Here is a 15,538-nt window from a genome sequence, read left to right on the forward strand (position 1 = left end):
TGGAGTAGAGGGCGGAAATCAACCTGGTTGGCTCATCACCTTTAATTATATCAACTATAGGAGGGACTGTCAGGGTTGGGTTGGAGCCGGCGAATTGAGTCTATAAAGCATGTCGGAGCTGTAAGTACCTGAAAAGGACATGGTTAGGGAGTGAGAATTCTTCCTTTAATGTTTGAAATGATTTGAGCCCAGCGTTAGTCATAGTTTGGTGCACGTATAGGATCCCATAACGTATCCAGACCGCGGGGTCTGGAACGGACAACAGTTCGGGCAAATGAGTGTTGAACCAGAGAGGTGTATAGGAATGGACCTGCGGGGTCCCGATTTTTTTCAGGGCCGTCCGCCAGATCCTCCAGTGATGTGTGAGCATGTCTACTTTGTGATGGGGGGAATGTCCTGACAATGGGGCCCGAAGGACCGACTGAAGTGGGGTATGGGCCGGGTCGCCCGGACGTTGGCAAAGTAGTGTCTGGTATCTTGGTAGCTCGCTCTTGTCAAAATGATAAAAGTGGGACAATTGGGAGGCAAGATAGTAATCCTGGAAATCTGGAAGAGCAGCCCCTCCCAATATCGTTGGATTCTTCAGAATTTTCCAAGACAATTTGTGTCTGCTGTGACCCCATACAAATGAATTAAGAATTCATTCGATTGTTTTGAAAAACTTTTGTGGTATGTATAGGGGTGCATGCCACACCAAATAAAGTATCTTAGGTAGAAGTATCATTTTGACCAGACTGATGTGTCCCATAACACCTAGAGGTAGTCTGGCCCAGGTTTGTGTCTTGTTCTTGATCAGGGTATACAGGGGTTCAATGTTTAGAGGCACGTAGTCTGACGTCTTCTCTGAAGGGTGCTTGGGGAGTAGGAGCCAAAAAGGTGTAACACCATCATGGCTGAGCAGGGGGTAGCTCCGCCCGCCATAGGGATGATTGCTTAAAGTATAGTAGAAAAGGTGTGGATGTCGCGTAGCCTACGGTCTTCCCCAGGCGCTCTGCAGGTATAAAGGAGGCAGGGAGCGCATGCCGGCAAGGTCGCCCGGAGTCGATAAGCATGCTGTAAGAGCCGGAACTAGCGTTAAAGGAATTTCCGGGTTAGCCCCCAGGTTCCGCAAAGGGCCGTCAGTTGTAATGGGCCCATCAACGGCTTAATCAAAAAGTCATGGGCGCCCAGGTAGGGTAGCATGTTCAGTCTCGGTGTTCCCTCTGGTCAATCCAGGTGGACGCCAGTGCAGGATCTTCAAAAAAGAGGGTTCGGCCCTCGTGTTCCACGCGAAGCTTCGCAGGATACAACATTGCGTATTTGAGGTGTAGAACACGAAGGCGTAGTTTAACATCCTGAAACCTGGAGCGCTGCCGCTGTACCTCACTGGAGAAGTCTGGAAATACTGCCACATGCGTATTGGTATGAGGGATATTACCCCTTTCTCTGGTCAGGCGGAGGATTTTGTCGCGGTCCCGGAAATTAAGAAATTTCGCTATCAAGGTGCGCGGTGGGGCTCCCTGGGGAGGAGGACGAGCAGGAATGCGATGGGCCCTCTCCACCGCGAACATCACTGAAAATGCCTCTCTGCCGAAGGTGGAGGTCAGGAGATTTTCAAGGAAACCCGCCGGGTCGCTGCCCTCAGCCGACTCAGGGAGGCCAATAAAGCAGAGATTGCACTTTCGAAGGCGGTTCTCCATGTCGTCCTGTTTTGCGCTAAGCTGTTGCAACTGGCGGCGTACCTCGTCAGTGGTGTGTTGCAGGGGATGTATGATGTCCTCAGCTCTACTGATGCGGGTCTCTGTCTCCGCCACGCGGTCCCGGAGGGTGGAGAGGTCATGCCGGATGAGGGACACATCAATTTTAACCTCCTCAATTTTGGAGGTGAGCGTGCTCTGGCACAGGGCGATGGCATCGAAGACTTGGTTAGTGGCTGACGCAGAGTGGTCTGCGTCAGAGGGAGCTCTGGCGCCATCCCTGGCCCGGTGCTCCTCCTCATGGCGGCGGTACCTGGCAAGCTTGTCAGCGGCCTCGGCTGACTTTTTAGGAGGGGACATGGTCCAGAAGTGGTCCGAGGTGTTCCAATATGGCCGCTGTGTATTAGGCCAACCTCTTAAATTCCCCGCTCACAACAGCTGTACAGTGCCGCAATTAAGGTTATGGACTGTGTTCAAAAGGATCAGCGGCTGCAGCGGGAATAAACCGGGGACAGGACGGTCAGGGGGTTACAGATCACTGGGCACAGTACCTCAGCGGGTATAGCAAGATGGCCACTGCTCCTAGGCCCAGGCCGGTCCCACAGGCTGTCCCACCAGTCGCAGGAAGATAAAGGGGCACTTCACAGGTGGTAGAAAGCAATCGGTGGCCACAGCAGAGAGATGCAAGTTTGCAGGCAGTCATAAATGTAGAGGCCGCCTCGGGTGTAGCAAGATGGCCGCCGGCAGAGGGACCAGGCCGAAGCCGCGGACTGTCCCACCGGTCTCCGTCCGAAAAATAGGTCCCACACCCGCGGCCGAGGGCGATCCGGCAGCCGGGAGTGCTGCGGGGCAGCTCTGGAGTAGCCTAGGGGGCTGGGGAGGCCGGAGAGCCGCCGCCGGGTGTAGCAAGATGGCCGCCGCTCCGGCGCCTAGGTCGAAGCCACGGACCTTCCTACAGGCCGTCCCCGAACGGGGAAATCCTACCAGAACGGCTCCGCGCAGCGCCCGAACGGGCGGATGGCTCCAGGAGTATTGCGGGGGAGAAGGCAGGGACGTCCAGGCACAGTACCAAGGCAGGATGTTGCAGGATGGAGGTTGCAGGAGTGTGGACGAGCGGAGCTCCTACTGCAGACGTCCAACTCCATTGCAGCTCAGGCCACGCCCCCCGGAAAGGAGGCTTTTAATAATGTTTCCAGCTTCTTATCAGTTGGATCTTTAAATACCTGAGCATTATCCAAAGGACAGGTCAGGTTTCTATTCACGCAAGAAACAGCCGCATCGACAGATGGGACCCCCCATATCTTTTTTTTTTTATCAGAAAAAAGTAAAACATCCACAACAATGACCACACAGTGTACAAATTTTAAACTTCTCACCAGGTGGTATTTGACACCATCAAAGCTGCATAAATGTTTCCCCTCTTCCTCGAACATATGCTGGAGGTTTGGAGAAGAAGAGGGCACGTTGCTCCACATTTTTTGGTCCTGCCCCAGCTTGGTGGACTTCTGGACAGAGATCCGATGCATAACACAAAAATTCACAGACTTCTCCATCCCGGAAGAGGCTGCATTCTTTCTCTTGCACCATTCACAGATTCCCATTAAGAAGTACAAAAAAATCAATTTTACGACATGTGATAAATGCGGCGAAATCCTGCATCCCTCTCAATTGGAAAAAATGTTCCCCCCCTTTCATTACTCACTGGCTTAGGAAAATAGAGGACATTAAAAAAAATGGAGGACTTGATCCTCACATCACAAGGTAAACAAGAATTTTTTAAACAAACCTGGGACATCTGGAATACCTTTATATTCTCGCTGGAAGGATGTCGCCTGCTATCACCTTAGTGCTCTGAGCTTTCCTTGACTGGCCCCTTGGACAGTGGCTGCCATTGTGTCTCGTCCCCTCTTCTCCTTTCCTGATCTTTCACCCCTTCTCTTCCTTTTCTGCCTTCCCCTATCTCTCACCCCCTCCACCCACTCTCTCTTTTGGAAAAAGTGGAAAATTGGGAATGACGGCCCCACCCCCCCTCTGGATGGATTAGTCTACAGCACCTAGTATTCCCAGGTGGTCTCTCATCCAGGTATTAACAAGGCCCGACCCTGTTTAGTCTCTGAGATCAGACGAGATCTGGTGCTTTCAGGGTTATGTGGCCATAGGCAAGCTCTTCAGGCACTCTCAACCCTCTTGACAAACACCAAGATGGTCACCTTGGTAAACAAACAAACCAAAAACAAGTCAATGCCAACAACATAAAAAGAAGCCTACAGCACCTAGTATTCCCAGGTTGTCTCCAATCCAGGTACTAGCAAGGCCCAACCCTGTTTAGCCTCTGAGATCAGAGGAGATCGGGCGCTTTCAGGGTTATGTGCCCATATGCAATCTCTTTGGGCACTCTCAACCCTCTTGACAAATGTCAAGATAGTCACCTTGAGATACAAGCGAAAAAAGACAGGTCAATGTCAACAACATAAAAAGAAGAATACGGCACCTGGTATTCCAACGCCATCTCCCATCCAGGTACTAACTAGGCCCAACGCTTCTTAGCCTCAGAGATGAGAAGAGATAGGGCTTTTTCAGGGTGATGCTGCTGTAAGCGATCTCTTTGGGCACTCTCAACCCTCTTGACAAATGCCAAGATGGTCACCTTGGGAAACAAGCGGAAAAAAACAAACAAATCAATGCCAACAACATAAAAGAAGCCTACAATAACTGGTATTCCCAGGTGGTCTCCCATCCAGGTACTAACCAGGCCTGACTCTTCTTAGCCTCCAAGATCAGACAAGATTGGGTGCTTTCAGAGTGATGTGGCCATAGGCAATCTCTTCAAGCACTCTCAACCCTCTTGACAAACACCAAGATGGTGACCTTGGGAAACAAGCTAAAAAAAAAACAGGTCAACGCCAACAACATAAAAAGAAGCCTTCGACACCTGGTATTCCCAGGCGGTCTCCCATCCACGTACTAACAAGGCCCGACTCTTCTTAGCCTCCAACATCAAATGAGATCGGGTGCTTTCAGGGTGATGTGCCCGTAGGCAATCCCTTCAGGCACTTTCAACACTTTTGACAAACGCCAAGATGGTCACCTTGGGAATCAAGCAACAACTTAAAAAAAAAGCCTATGGCATTGAGAAATCCCAGGCGGTCTCCCATCCAGGTACTAACCAGGTCCCAACCCTGCTTAGCCTCTGAGATCAAATGAGATTGGGCTCTTTCATTGTGATGCAGCTATAGTAGATTTTTTTCAGGCACGCTCAACCCTCTTGACAAACGCCAAGATGGTCACCTTGGGAAGCAAACAAAAAATCAAGTCAACGCCAACAACATAAAAAGAAGCCTACAGCACCTAGTATTCCCAGGCGGTCTCCCATCCAGGTATTAACAAGGCACGACCCTTTCTAGCCTCTGAGATCAGAGGAGATTGGGTGCTTTCAGGGTGATGTGCCCATAGGCAATCTCTTTGAGCACTCTCATCCCTCTTGAAAAATGCCAAGATAGTCACCCTGGGAAACAAGCAAAAAAAAAACAGGTCAACGCCAACAACATGAAAAGAAGAATATGGCACCTGGTATTCCAAGGCCATCTCCCATTCAAGTACTAACTAGGCCCAACCCTTCTTAGCCTCCGAGATCAGAAGAGATAGGGTGCTTTCAGGGTGATGCTCTTTCAGGGTGATGCTGCTCTAAGCGATCTCTTTAAGCACTCTCTACCCTCTTGACAAATGCCAAGATAATCACTTTGGGAAACAAGCGAAAAAAAACAGGTCAACACCAACAACATAAAAAGAAGCCTGCGGCATCTGGAAAACCCAGGCGGTCTCCCATCCAGGTACAAACCAGGCCCAACCCTGCTTAGCCTCTGAGACCAGACGAGATTGGGTGCTTTCAGGGTGTTGTGCCCGTAGGCAATTTCTTTGTGCACTCTCAACCCTCTTGACAAATGGCAAGATGGTCACCTTGGGAAAAAAGGGAAAAAAAACAGGTCAACGCCGACAACATAATGAGAAGCCTACGGCACCTTGTATTCCCAGGCTGTCTCCCGTCCAGGTACTAACCAGGCCCATCGCTGCTTAGCCTCCAAGATCAGATGAGATTGGGCTCTCTCAGGGTGATTTGGCCGTAGGCACTCTCTTTGAGCACTCTGAAGCCTCTTGACAAAGGCCAAGATGCTCACCTTGGGAAACAAGCTAAAAAAAACAGGTCAAAGCCAAAAACATAAAACGAAGCCTACGGCATCCGGTATTCCCAGGCGATCTCCCAATCAAGACACTAACCAGGCCAGATCCTTCTATGGCACCTGGTCTTCCCAGGCAGTCTCCCATCCAGGTACTTACCAGGCCTGACACTGCTTAGTCTCTGAAATCAGATGAGATCGGGTGCTTTCAGGGTGATATGGCCGTAAGCATTCTCTTCAAGACACGCCCAACACTCTTGACAAACGCCAAGATGGTCGCCTTCAGAAACAAGCGAAAAAAACAGGTCAAAGCCAACAACATAAAAAGAAGCCTATGGCACCTGGTATTCTCAGGCGGTCTCCCATCCAGGTACTAACCAGGCCTGACACTGTTTAGCCTCCGAGATCAGACGAGATTGGGCGCTTTCAGGGTGATGGGGCCGTAGGTGATCTCTTCGGGCACTCTCAACCCTCTTGACAAATGCCAAGATGGTCACCTTGGGAAACAAGTGAAAAAAAAAAACAGGTCAAGGCCAATAACATAAAAAGAAGCCTACGGCACCTGTTATTCCCAGACGTTCTCCTATCCTGGTATTAACCAGGCCGTACACTGCTAGGCCTCTGAGATCAGATGAGATTGTGCGCTTTCAGGGTGATGTGGCCATAGGTGTTCTATTCAGACACTCTCAACCCTCTTGACAAATGCCAAGATGGTCATCTTGGGAAAAAAGTGAAAAAAAAACAGGTCAACGCCAACAGCATAGACCCTGGCGGTCTCCCGTCTGACCTTGACCCTGCTTAGCCTCTGAGATCGGGCACTTTCAGGGTGATGTGGCCTTAGGCGAACGCTTCGGGACATACTCAAAACTCTTGACAGATGCTAAAATGGTCACCTTGGGAAACAAGCGGAAAAAAAACAGGTCAAAGCCAACAATATAAAAACATTCCTACGGCACCTGTAATTAGGTACTATCCAGACCGGACCCTGCTTAGCCTCTGAGATCAGATGAGATCGGGCGCTTTCAGGGTGATGTGGCCGTAAGTTGACAAATACCAAGATGGTCACCTTGGGAAACAAGCGGAAAAAAAAAACATGTCAACGCCAACAGCATAAAAGGAAGCCTACGGCACCTGGTATTCCCAGTCGGTCTCCCATCCAGTTACTAATCAGGCCCGACAATGCTTAGCCTCCGAGATCAGACAACATCGGGCACTTTCAGGGTGATTTGGCCGTAGGCACTTTCTTTGGGCACTCTCACCCTCTTGACAAACGCCAAGATGGTCATCTTGGGAAACAAGCGAAAAAAAACAGGTCAACGCCAACAACATAAAAAATAGGATTTTTATATACAGCTTACCTGTAAAATCCTTTTCTTGATAGTACATCACGGGACACAGGAGCTCCATTACATAGTGGGTTATATAGGCACCTCTGGTGATTGGACACTGGTTAACCCCAAATTAAGGACAATTCCTCCCCTATATAACCCCTCCCATATGGGGGGCACCTCAGTTTTGTAGCAAAGCAATAGGAAACCACGTAAAACCCAAGAGGGGTGGGAGCCCTGTGTCCCGTGATGTACTCTCAAGAAAAGGATTTTACAGGTAAGCTGTATATAAAAATCCTATTTTCTTGATCATACATCACGGGACACAGGAGCTTCATTACATAGTGGGATGACCCAAAGCAATGCTCAGATTGAGGGGAGGGAGACACAGATCATAATATATAGACCGCCAAGGACCGGAGGACCTAAACTGCAGCCTGCAGTACACTGCGCCCAAAGGCGATATCCTCTTGCCCTCTGACATCCACCTGATAGAATCTGGTGAATGTGTGGACTGATGACCAAGTTGCAGCCTTACAGATCTGAGCCAGGGAGGCCTGGTGATGCACTGCCCAAGAAGCACTTACAGCCCTAGTTGAGTGCGCTCTCACTTGAAAAGGAGGGATCTTCCCTTTAACACTATAGGCCTGAGAAATAATCTGTCTAATCCACCTTGAGAGAGTGGATTTTGATGCCGCCTGGCCCTTCCTAGGGCCTTTCAGCAAAATAAATAAGCAACCAGTTTTCCTTATCTGAGCAGTTGCCTGAAGATAGATACTGATTGCCCTTACCACATCCAAAGTGTGCAAAGATTCTTCTTCTGCGGACTGTGGGTCCGGAAAAAAGGATGGTAGGCTTACATCTTGATTCAAATGGAATCCTGAAACCACCTTAGGCAGAAAGGACCTGTTGGGACGCATTACCACCAGGTCCTTATGAATAATTAGATACGGTTCTTTACTGGAGAGAGCTGCTATTTCTGACACTCTTCTAGCCATGGATATGGCTACCAAGAAAACCAATTTTTTAGTCAAAAGAACTAACGAAGCCTGATGCAAAGGTTCAAAAGGTTGCCCCTGCAAAGCTGAGAGAACCAAATTCAGATCCCATGGGCATACCGGAGGTTTGACTGGCGGCCTTATCCGCATAGCCCCCTGGATGAAAGCCCGCAGCAGGGAATGTGATGCAAGTGGTTTCTGAAAAAACACTGACAAGGCCGAAATATGCACCTTGATAGTGCTTACGGCCAAATTCATTTCTAGGCCTGACTGGAGGAAAGCCAAGATCCTGCTAATGACATACTTTCTAGGATGACATTCCCTGAGTTCACAACAGGAAACATATGCCCTCCAGATTTTGTAGTAAATAAGCCTGGAGGCCGGCTTTCTGGCATTGACCAGAGTAGAAAGGACTGGCCCCGAAAGCCCACGGTCTCTCAGAATGTGGGTCTCTGCAGCAAAACCGTCAAATTCAGACTGTGTAAAGCAGGATGGTAAATTGGACCCTGTGAGAGCAGATCTGGCCGGAGAGGGAGGATCTACGGCCTGCCTACTGCCAACTTCATGATCTCTGCGTACCACGGTCGCCTGGGCCAAGCCGGGGCTACCAAAAGAAGTGACTTTGTTTCCCTCTAGACTCTTCCAAGGAACCGCGACAGAAGCGGGCACGGGGGGAAGGCATGAATCAAATTGTACTGATCCCAGGGAACTGTCAGAGCATTCGACCCCTGAGCGAGTGTATCTCTTGTCCTTGACACGAATTTGTCCAGTTTTCTGTTGAACCTGGACGCAAACAGATCTATGTCTGGAGTACCCCACCTGCGACATATGTTCCAAAACACGTCGGGGTGCAGAGCCCATTCTCCTAGGCACAACTGCTGGCGGCGCAGAAAATCTGCCTGCCAATTTTCCACTCCTGGAATGAAGACTGCAGAAAGGCATGTTCCATGCCTTTCTGTCCAGACAAGTATGCGATTCACCTCTTTTTGCGCAACCAGACTCCTGGTACCACCCTGGTGATTGATATAGGCCACTGCTGTGGCATTGTCGGACTGAACCCGAACAGGGAGACCCCGTAGTCTGAAAGACCAGTTTATGAGAGCCATATAAACTGCCCGGATCTCCAAGACATTTATGGGCAATAGCTTCTCGATCACAGACCATTTCCACTGCGAGCACGTCTCCTCCAACACTGCTCCCCAGCCTGTCAGGCTGCCATTTGTCATAATAATCTTCCATGGAAGAGGAAGAAAAGTTTTGCCTTTCAGCAAATTCTCGGTTTGTAACGAGACTCTTAGACTCGTTAGACGAGACTCTTGCGTGTCCCTGGGGATAGACGCATAGGAAGATCCAAGGACTGGGGCTTCCTGTTCCAAGCCGCAAGGATGAATCTTTGCAGAGGCCTTGAGTGGAACTGGGCGAATGGAGCGGCCTCGAAGGAGGCGACCATTTTCCCTAAGAGTCTCATGCACAACCGAATGGGGGAAGATCTTCTGCCCAGAATTAGGCACACCAGATCCCCAATGGCCAAGGCTTTTGGCCTTGGTAGAAACACCTTGCCCTGAGCAGTGTCGATAACCATACCCAGGTATTCCAACCTGGTAGCAGGCTGTAGGGACGACTTTTCTAGGTTTATAATCCAACCTAGGCGTTCCAGCTGTTCTAGCGTTCTGGTAACACTGTGGTTCAGGAGCGCTACTGTTTTCTCTATGAGAAGCAAATCGTCTAGATAAGCCATGACGGCTATACCCTGAGCTCTTAGGTTTGCCAAGAGAGGGTCCAGAATCTTTGTGAAGACTCGAGGGGCCGTAGCTAGCCTAAACGGCAAGGCCACAAATTGAAAATGGCGCCGCTCTACCGCAAACCTTAGATTCTTTTGGTGTGCGGGTAAAATTGGCACATGGAGATATGCATCCTTGATGTCTATTGATGCCATAAACTCTCTGCATGATAGCTCAGCTGCCCAATTCTTTAGCCATAGGGCCCTTCGCATGTGTACCAACAGGAGAGACAAACGAGATGCTTGTTGGACAGAATCCAAAATCGCATCAATCATGAAACACAGAATTTGAGGTATTTCTGCATAATTCTCCACTTCCTCATTGGAAAGGAGGCCAAGCATCTGCTTAACCTGTTCCTTGAGGAACTGACACAACCCCACATCTGCGACTGTAAGTTTCACTACAGTGCCAGTCATGGAAAAGGAGGCTTTTAATAATGTTTCCAGCTTCTTATCAGTTGAATCTTTAAATACCTGAGCATTATCCAAAGGACAGGTCAGGTTTCTATTCACGCAAGAAACAGCCGCATCGACAGATGGGACCCCCCATTTCTTGGTGAAACTTTCCTCCAGAGGATAAAGCATAGAAAACCTTTTAGGAGGAGCAAACAGTTTATCGGGATGTCCCCAATCCTCATACAACAATTTATCCATTAAGGGATTAATTGGAAAGGAAAAGGCAGGTTGTGGGATTTTCCTGACTCCCAGGGAAGAAACAGAGGATGTAGCGATCTCAGCAGCAGGCATTCTGAATGTGGTACGCACCAATTCAGTATAATACTGCACCTGTTTTCTAAGTGCCAGGGAGGAGGGGACACTCTCCTCTTCCTCTGATTCATCCAACTGCTCAAGATCCCTGTCCCAAGATAGGGATCTCTCCTCATTGTCAGAAGTGTCATCTGAAAGAGGAATCTCAGCAGAGGGAGGGGATCTACCCCTTTTCCTGCTATCTTTCAGGGAAGCTGAAATAAAATTCATGATTCTCCCTTCAAAACCCTCCAATGTAGCCCTAAGGGAGTCCTCAGTGATGTATACCGGGGCTGAAATATTAGGAGAGGCTGCAAATCCTGACAGGGGCACTGTGAGGCTGACTTCAGTCTTGCAGGGGGGGGATGGTAACCTACAGGCATTTTTAGAACCCCTAGACCTAGGCGGTGACTTACCAGTGTCCTTGTTATCTCCCCCTGAGACCCTCTTACGAGGAGACTTAGTCCTAAGCTACAAAGCAGAGGTACTAGTACAAAGTGCAATCACTGTTGTGCTTAAAGTCTCACAATAAATTTATATGCTTAAACTGCACAACCTGATGCTGAGTAGGTGTCTTAGGTTTGCCTGGATCGAATCCCTTGGGATGCTTACTGCCCACAGCTCCTGTGTCTCCACTTACAGCCCCCTGACGCTCTGGGCTGTAAAACTGCCGCCTGGCGCCTGCGCAGTACAGCGCCGTGCACACCGAACGACGCGGCTCGCAAACACACTCCCGCCTCCTCCATTAGCACGGGAGCGTGCTTGGCACGCATGCACGAGGACTGCCGGTATCCAGGGGGAAGGGAATTGCCATCGGAGCTGTCTGGGACCCCCAGACTACGTGGGACCCCTGTATTACCTTCATTGTGGCAGAGATTGCAGTGGAGACATGAGTCATCTGGGAGAACCAGGCTTCACTGAGCGTGTGTATCTGAAAGGCATGTAAGTATGCATCAGGCTGCTCTTACTCCCCCTAGTTGTGAAAACCAGGTAAGACATACAACTACTCAATGAAGAAATCCATAATATAATTTATACAGGATTAACTTCCCTTACCTGTCCTTGCCGCAGGAATTGCTGAAAACAGACAGATTCCAGCCTTCACCCATCACGGCGGGCAGAGTTGTGCCAACCTTCAGGTTTTTTTTGGGGTTCCTTCTCAGAAGAACCTCCTACCTGGACCTTGTAAAAGACTCTGCCAGAAACTTTCGTGCCACTATGTAAATAGTACAGTAAGTCTGGTTTTCCCAGAGCCCAGTCTTCCAATAGGAGAGGACTTACAGGCAAAACCTCGTTTCTTCAGATGACGAGTCCCGGGTACCATATCATCTTGGGAGTCAAAATATCGGCCCGAGATATGGATCCGGTTTGTTGTAGCCCTTAGGCCCCTGCAGGGACCTGCACAGAACTTTCTTCATAGCACATGTTTTACGTGACCAACCACCACTGGCGAAGGAAAAAATGAGGTGCCTCCCATATGGGAGGGGTTATATAGGGAAGGAATTCTCCTTAATTGGGGGTTAACCAGTGTCCAATCACCAGAGGTGCCTATATAACCCATTAAATACTGATCCTGTGTCCCGTGATGTATGATCAAGAAATAAGCATACGGCACCTGGTATTCCCAGTCGGTCTTCCATCCAGTTACTAATCAGGCCCGACAATGCTTAACCTCCGAGATCAGACACGATCGGGCACTTTCAAGGTGATGGGGCCATAGGCGATCTCTTTGGGCACTCTCAACCATCTTGACAAACGCCAACATGGTGATCTTGGGAAACAAGCTAAAAAAAACAAGTCATTGCCAACATTGGAGGCTAAGCAGGGTTGGGCAATCAGTTTCCTTGCCTGAAATAGGCATCTCAGAACTGCCATCTGGCTGCTTCCCGGGTTTCCAACTCAATCAACTAATCCCAGGAGACAATACTTCGCCTCCATCCTGGTGGAGGTTCCAAACACCCGATCAATGGTTCCTGTCACCTCCGTCCAGTAGCAGATCAACTTCGGGCATCTCCAAAACATGTGCATCATGTCTCCCACCATGTTCCCGCACCGGGGGCAACTTGCGTGCGGCCGTTCGGCCAAATTGAAAAAGTTTACGAGGAGCATAATAAGTTCTATATAATAAGAACAGATGTAACATCCTCTGAGAGGAGAGCCACAATTGACCACAGGCAGTATTCCTGTGGCCAATTATATCTCAAGGGGGTTTAGTACACACCCCACACTATATAAGGCCGCCAGCGAGGCCGCCTTGTATAGTGTGTTTCGGCGGTCAGGGATAGAGGACGATAGGCAGGGACAGTGTCTTTACTGCTTGGGAACCTAGCACTGTTACAGTGGGTGTTATGTGCCTCCTGCACAGTACACACCTGAAGCTACCCTTTATTACTGGTGTTCAATTTTTGCAATACAGGCATCTGCAGTGCAGAAGTTAGAGTGGGTGTTGTGTGCCTCCTGCACAGTATACAGCTGAAGATACCCCTTATTGCTGGTGTTCTGTTTCTGTAATGCAGGAACCTAGCTCTGTTACAGTGGGTGTTGTGTGCCTCCCACGCTTGTCCTTATTTTCGGCAGCTGGACGTGTTGAGCCACATCATGCCGAACACTTTGTCGGATGTGAAAGACCAAGCCCTCCTAATGCTCCTCATCCTCTCTCACCCAGGCTCAGGGTACTAGCCTGTGTTCTGTATAAACTAGGCTTTCTTCTGTATAACCTATCCTCTCTTTATACTCTAGCCTGTCGTTTATGTACACTAGAATCTTTGTTTACCTCATAAATGGCAGTGTATATAGAAGGTAAGCTAGAGAATAAAGAAGACAGGCTAGTGTATACAGGACACATGCTAATGTGTACAGAAAACAGGCTTGGTTATAGAGAGAGACTGAGACTATTATATTCAGAAGAAAGCGAGTGTATATAGAGAGGCAGGCTGCGGTATACAGAGAGGCTAGTGAATACAGATAGGGTGATGTATACAGAAATGATAGTGTATACAGAGAGGCTAGAGTATACAGTTATTCTGGGGTATACAGAGAGGCTAGTTTAAAGAGAGGCTAGTGTATACAGAATACAGACTCGTGTATGCAGATAGGCTTGAGTATACAGAGATACTAGAGTAAACAGTGAGGCTGGGGTACACAGAGAGGCTTGTTTAAAGAGAGGCTAGTATATACAAAGATGTTAGTGTATAGAGAGAGTCGAGTGTATACAGATAGGACAGTGCATATAGAGAGACTAGTGTATACAGAAGACAGGCTTGGGTATACATCAAAGCTGATAGTGTATACAGAAGACTGGGTAGTGTATACAGAGAATCTAGTGGGTACAGAAGACAGGCTGGTGTATTCTAGCTAGTTTTTACAGTCTAGTGTATACAGAACACAGGCTGTGGTATACAGAGGGTTTAGTGTATTCAGAGAGTCTGGCGTATAGAGATGCCAGGGTGTACAGAGAAGCTAGTATATATAGAAGACTACAGCATACAGAAGAAAGGCTAGTGAATACAGAATAAAGGCTGGCTTCTATGGAGAGGTGTATGCAGAACACTATCTAGGGTATAAAGAGAGGCTAGATTATACAGAGAGGCTAGTGCATACAGTGAAGCTATTTTATATAGAAGCCTGCTTAGTGTATACAGAGAAGCTAGTGTGTACAGAACAAAGGCTAGACAGGCTATAACGAGAGACAAGTGTTTACAGAGGACAGTTTGGGGTATAGAGAGATGCTAGTTTATACAGAGAGGGCATACAGAAGACAGAAGACGGGCTAGTGTATTCAGAACATAGGCTAGGTATTCAGACAGTCTAGTGTATACAGTCGGCAAGTGTATAAATAAGACTGGCTAGTTTACACAGTGTTTACAGAGATGCAAGGGTGTACAGAGAAGCTGGTATATAAAGAAGACTACAGCATACAGAAGAAACGCTAGTGAATACAGAATACAGACTCGTGCATGAAGATAGGCTTGAGTATACAGAGATGCTAGAGTAAACAGTGAGGCTGGGGTACACAGAGAGGCTAGTTTAAAGAGAGGCTAGTATATACAAAGATGTTAGTGTATATAGAGAGATTAGTGTAAAGAGAGAGTCGAGTGTATACAGAAAGGACAGTGCATATACAGAAGATAGGCTTGGGTATACATCAAAGCTGATAGTGTATACAGAAGACTGGGTAGTTTATACAGAGAGTCTAGTGGGTACAGAAGACAGGCTGGTGTATTCTAGCTAATTTTTACAGTCTAGTGTATACAGAAGACAGGATGTAGAATACAGAGGGTTTAGTGTATTCAGAGAGTCTGGTGTATACAGTCGGCGAGTGTATACATAAGACTGGCTAGTTTACACAGGGTTTACAGAGATGCAAGGGTGTACAGAGAAGCTAGTATACATAGAAGACTACAGCATACAGAAGAAAGGCTAGTGAATACAGAATAAAGGCTGGCTTCTACGGAGAGGCTAGTGTATGCAGAACACTATCTAGGGTATAAAGAGAGGCTAGATTATACAGAGAGGCTAGTGCATACAGTGAAGCTATTTTATATAGAAGCCTGTTTAGTGTATACAGAGAAACTAGTGTGTACAGAAGAAAGGCTAGAAAGGCTATAAAGAGAGACAAGTGTTTACAGAGGACAGTTTGGGGTATAGAGAGATGCTAGTTTATACAGAGAGGGCATACAGAAGACAGAAGACGGGCTAGTGTATTCAGAACATAGGCTAGGTATTCAGAGAGTCTAGTGTATACAGTCGGCGAGTGTATAAATAAGACTGGCTAGTTTACACAGTGGAGATGCAAGGGTGTACAGAGAAGCTGGTATATAAAGAAGACTACAGC

General features: G+C 48.2%; 9 pseudogenes; all 9 read right to left on the reverse strand.

Moving 5' to 3' along the window:
* Positions 1-3,718: 3,718 nt before the first annotated feature.
* LOC143999320 (5S ribosomal RNA) lies at positions 3,719-3,837 on the reverse strand (annotated as a pseudogene).
* A 100-nt stretch (positions 3,838-3,937) lies between these two features.
* Positions 3,938-4,056, reverse strand: LOC143998969 (5S ribosomal RNA; annotated as a pseudogene).
* A 320-nt stretch (positions 4,057-4,376) lies between these two features.
* LOC143998493 (5S ribosomal RNA) lies at positions 4,377-4,495 on the reverse strand (annotated as a pseudogene).
* Positions 4,496-4,596: 101 nt separating this feature from the next.
* LOC143999457 (5S ribosomal RNA) lies at positions 4,597-4,715 on the reverse strand (annotated as a pseudogene).
* Positions 4,716-5,683: 968 nt separating this feature from the next.
* On the reverse strand, positions 5,684-5,802 carry LOC143998606 (5S ribosomal RNA; annotated as a pseudogene).
* A 160-nt stretch (positions 5,803-5,962) lies between these two features.
* Positions 5,963-6,081, reverse strand: LOC143999249 (5S ribosomal RNA; annotated as a pseudogene).
* Positions 6,082-6,180: 99 nt separating this feature from the next.
* On the reverse strand, positions 6,181-6,299 carry LOC143998635 (5S ribosomal RNA; annotated as a pseudogene).
* A 671-nt stretch (positions 6,300-6,970) lies between these two features.
* Positions 6,971-7,089, reverse strand: LOC143998743 (5S ribosomal RNA; annotated as a pseudogene).
* A 5,218-nt stretch (positions 7,090-12,307) lies between these two features.
* Positions 12,308-12,426, reverse strand: LOC143999256 (5S ribosomal RNA; annotated as a pseudogene).
* Positions 12,427-15,538: the final 3,112 nt, after the last annotated feature.

The sequence above is a fragment of the Lithobates pipiens genome, unplaced genomic scaffold, assembly GCF_037356315.1.
Source record: "Lithobates pipiens isolate NorthernLeopardFrog02 unplaced genomic scaffold, aLitPip1_a1.2 Scaffold_19, whole genome shotgun sequence".
Lineage (NCBI taxonomy): Eukaryota > Metazoa > Chordata > Amphibia > Anura > Ranidae > Lithobates > Lithobates pipiens.